General features: G+C 40.5%; 1 pseudogene; it reads right to left on the minus strand.

The window, feature by feature from the left end:
* Nucleotides 1-323: 323 nt before the first annotated feature.
* Nucleotides 324-417, minus strand: LOC118994451 (uncharacterized; annotated as a pseudogene).
* Nucleotides 418-4874: the final 4457 nt, after the last annotated feature.

Here is a 4874-nt window from a genome sequence, read left to right on the forward strand (position 1 = left end):
ACATCTTGGTAGAGATCCAAAAGAAACATTAGTGCCTGTGTAATATGAAATAGGAGACTTTCATAACAAGAAATACCTATTGGCAGAAGAAAATATAAATAAAATTTGGTAGAGTCACACAATGGATTATAATACAGATGTGAAAATAATGAACTACTGTTTTGTTAACCACAAGATGTCTCAAAAACAATGTTGAGTAAAAAGAACAGGATACAGAAAACTAACCATAGTATGATATTAATTTTATTAACCAAACAAATCATAAGTAATTACGTATTGTTATATGCAAAGCATATTTGGTAAAACATTGAAAAAATTTTTCATGTCAGATGGGCTGATGTCGTAACAAAGTTTGTGGGAGGCACATATTACACAAGAGTGTGAATACCCTATCATGCTTATGAGCTACAAAAGGATCCAGTAAAACATTTTTAAAAAGCAAAGGAATAACAGACATCAAATTTAAGAGAGGAACCCTGGCCAGTGTGGCTCAGTTGGTTCGAGTGTTGTCCTATGAACCAAAAGGTCACTGGTTTGATTCACACTTAGGACACATGCCTAGGTTGTGGGTTCAGTTCCCAGTAAGGGCATGTGTGAGAGGCAACCAACTGATATTTCTCTCACAACAATGTTTCTCTCCCTCTCTCTCTCCCTTTCCCTCTCTCTAAAATCATAAGCGTGTCCTCAGGTGAAGATAAAGAGTAAATTCTAAAGACGAGTAACCTATGTGAAAGGGAGAGAGCTTGGATAGATAGGGTGTCCTGAGGTCAAGTGAAAATGATAGTAGCTCTTAGTTGGGTATTGGTTTCAGTATTTATCTATTAGCAAATAAAACAAACATGAAGACAAATAAGGTCCTGCTTTGATCAATGGTGGGAGGATGCCATGAATCAAGAAATTCAAATAATTTCATCCTGTGCATTTGAAATTTATTTGTAACATTGAAGGAGTTCAGAACAAACCCCTGAAGATGTGCTACTTTGTCATGTAGATTATTTTGGTCTGAAGGCAACAGAGATCCTGGAAAACAAAGAGAAACTTTTACCTCTTCCTTAAAGAATCTAAATTAGGGTCCTTGCCCATAATAAAAGTTATTACCAGAAATAACTTTTTATGACGTATCCATATGGTAGGGCAAACATCTCATTATTGAGTATCTGCACTTTTTTTTTTTTTTTTTGTCCTGTAAATAACCTTTCTCCCCTCTGAAGTCCCAGGAACCCGACCCCATTCCTGGGCTCAGAATATCTTTTATTTCTCATTTTACCTTTCTGTATGTGGGGGTCTCTGACTCTCTTGTGTGTGTGTGTTTTGGGGGTGGGTGCCCATAAATATGTATGTTATTCAATTTGATTATTGTCTCTTGTGAGTGTATCTAATGTTGAATCACTAGGCTCGCCAGAAGAACGTAGAAAGGAAGGTAAAAATTTCTTACTCTTCACAATTTTTTAAGAAGTGTGTGAAAGTTATAAAAGAAAATTTCCTTAAACCCACTACCCAAATGCAGCAAGCAGCTCCTTTCAGAAGTCTCGTTTCATGACCTGGAACATACTTTTGTAGCCTTCTGATGCAGTATGAAGTGAAGTATTGCTGTTCTTGTCAACAAACTGGGGCCACTGTGGTGTCACTTCCCAGAGCTCTGAGGTCAGGAGAAGGATTTGGAAAACCAGGGCTAGGCATGTAAGGAAAGAAACAAGAAGGTGTCAGCTCAGGCTCTTCAGGGACAGTTTTTAGCTTTTCTTAAAAATCTGGTTCCAAAAGTCTCATTTAAATTCTAAAAAAAACCCAAAAAACAAATAAGAATACTGCAAAGTAAATGTTTAAGTTTCAGCATTTTAGGTCTCATTTATATTGTAACACTTCACACTTTTCTTCTGTGTACACAGAATAAAATAAATGTATACAGCCCTCAGTTTCCACATAAAAACATAGAAATACATTTGATTTAGAAACAACAACCCAAAAAAGACATCTAGGAGGCTGGAATGTGTGTACATTTAAAGCAGTGTCCCCTGAGATATGAGACAAGCACATACAGTGTCTGCCATCTCACAGGCTGTGCTTCAAGGGGACATTGGTACAGTAGAGACTGATTGGACTTAGCAGCAGAAAGAAGACCCGTATCAGGAGTCCCTGCTGTGGTTCCAGCTAACTGTGAACTTATGAACCTCTTTCTGTAATGGGATGCTCTGTGAGGTTCCAGGGCCCCCCACAAGCTTCCCTAGTTGCCTGGTAAAAGCAGTAGCACAGGGGTTGAGAGGTATTTTGTGTATCAATAATAGCAGGCTAGCTTCAGAGCCTGCACAGAGCCAGGGAGATGAACATGACTTTGACCCATGATGTATCTGGAAGGTAGTCCCCCCCCCCCCGCCCATTAGAGTGTCTGCATGAGAGTTTAGAAATGGTTCTTCCTACACCATGGGGTCCATGCCTGCCCAGACTAACTATGGCAGCCAAGAAAGGCAGAGAATATGGGAGTGCTAGCAGGTGTAGCTGATTGTGGGAGGAGTCGGAAATGGGGTTATAGAAGAGCTTCCAGTCTGGTATTTGAACAAAAAGGCAGGCCACAATGTGGGATGGGGAAAATGGGAGGCAGTGTAGGACAATGTGGGACCATGTGGGAAGAAAAGGGGTGAAAGAACTCTTGCTGGCAGGCCATAAGAAGGTGCCACGTGATTTTTGATGAAGAACTGGATATCACAGCGACACAGCTGATAGTGCTGGGAACCTCAAGAGACCTGCACAGTGAAGCATGGATTACTGGGAGGAAATGAGAGAAGTAAGCTGCAGACTTCTGTTGTTTTTGTTTTTGTTTTTTTATTTTTTTTATGGAAGGCAGTACTTCTGACTGGCATACTCTGAGACTGGCCTGACTTGGCAAAGGGGAGAGGGCAAGACTATGTGTTTGTGGGTGTATCTTCGTTTCTAAAGGGAGTGAGATTTAATGGTAGAATCCCACCATCTACCTAAATCTGTATAACTTTTAACTAAATAGTTCCTTTCCTTTTTATCAAACTTTGGCATTAAGAGCCACAATTCCTACTGGTGGTGAGCATAGAACAATTTCCTCATCTGCTGAACTCAGGGACTAATATCTGCCTTCCCTACCTTCTGGTTAGTGTGATGACATAGTGTATGATGAGGTCTGTCCAGAGAGTATCCAGCATGTGATGTGAAAATTAGAGACATTTATTGAAGAAGATACAAGATACAAGAAACATTGTACATAGGACAATGACACCTTAGTCCCCTTCAAAGTAGGTATCTTGGGACCTCACACAGTTCTCTCAGTCACCATCAGCTGCCCCTCGGTATTTTCCTGGATCTCATTGATGGCCTGAAATCTCTTCCCTTTCAAAGGTGATTTTAGTTTTGGGAAAAGCCAGAAGTCACAGGGCACTACATCTGGGTTGTAGGGGGACTGAGTCATCTGGATGATTTGATGTCTCACCAAAATATTCTGTACAAGATGTGATGCATGAGTAGGTGCATTTTCATGATGAAGCTGCCATCACCAGTTGCCCATAGTTATAGCCTTCTGAATCATCCGAATAATTTCTATGGAGGAATGTTCAAGCTTAATGCAAAATTTGATGTGTACTTGTTGCTCTACTTGCTCAGTCATTTTGAATGTGACAGCCACACAGTCCACATGCTCACTCAACAGCGTCTACTGCCCCCACTGAAGTTGTTATTGTTCATGCATACACATTCCAGTCCACTCTCCTTGGCTGCCAGGTTACATAGATGTCGTCCAAACTATTCTCATTATATTAACAATGGCTGGACTTTTTCCAGACAGACCTCATATATCAACAGTCAATAGTCAAACAAGAGTCAGCAGGCCAGAGGGTGGTGACAGGAGACTACTGGAATGTATTCAGTGCCTTTACACCCACTGGATTGTACTGGAGTATGGTTGTACTATTTATAATGACCATGGAGTTTAGAGCAATTTTATTTTGGCATATGTGACAGAAGTCATTTTGAAACCAGAAAAGATACTGGCATTTGGGATGCCTGTCACTACCAAACCCAATAAGCAATGACAGCGATAGAATCTTTTTGGGCACTTTATTCAGATGGCCAGCGATCTGAGAAGATAGTGGGTTCATACCCTAACAGACCATCTTGTCTTTTCTTTCCAGGCCAATATTTTTATAGCAAGGAATAAACAAGGTGCAGTGAGGGCTTTGAGATTCAGGGAGGATAAGGTGAAAGGAACTGCAACATTCCTGTCCTGGGCAGTTAGCTGTTCCCAGGGGTGGTGGTCATCTGTCTCTCCCTGGAACACAAAGGCCAGGATGCCTCCAGTTGTCCCCAGGTGGTAATCTTCAGCAGTGCCCCAGGAAGTCAGCTGCTTTCCCAGGAGCCAAGACAGGCCTTATCTGTAGTTTCTGAAACAAAAGCTTTAACATATACATTACTTGCTAGACTTATAACTTTTTGCCTTAAGCTAAAATTTTCCAACTCTTGAGTCCCCTATCATTTTAATCAAATCTGATGTATTTGATGTTAAGTCCCTAATCAGGAATGTAACTCCCAAGTTTATAACCTTGTTCTCATGAAAAAATATATAATCCCCCTTACAGAAATCTGTTTCTTGATGATCCAATTTAATTGGTGGTTTCTAGAAAAAAGTTTTGTAGGTACAGTTGAGGATTGTCAGTCACCAAGATATCAATTATATAATCACTAGAGAGAGACATGCGGGCTTCACCTTACCCTGGAAATGGTAAGATGGTGTCTATGAAACAAATACTTGTCCCTAGAACTTCACATTATCATTTCAAAAGCACTTTATCTTTCTTTCTGCTCGATCATCACAGGGCACTCCCAAAATGTCTGCTCAGAATTTCTACCCTTAAGCTTCT

This window comes from Sturnira hondurensis, unplaced genomic scaffold (genome assembly GCF_014824575.4).
Source record: "Sturnira hondurensis isolate 20B ecotype Veracruz unplaced genomic scaffold, ASM1482457v3 Scaffold0009314, whole genome shotgun sequence".
NCBI classification, from domain to species: Eukaryota; Metazoa; Chordata; class Mammalia; order Chiroptera; family Phyllostomidae; genus Sturnira; species Sturnira hondurensis.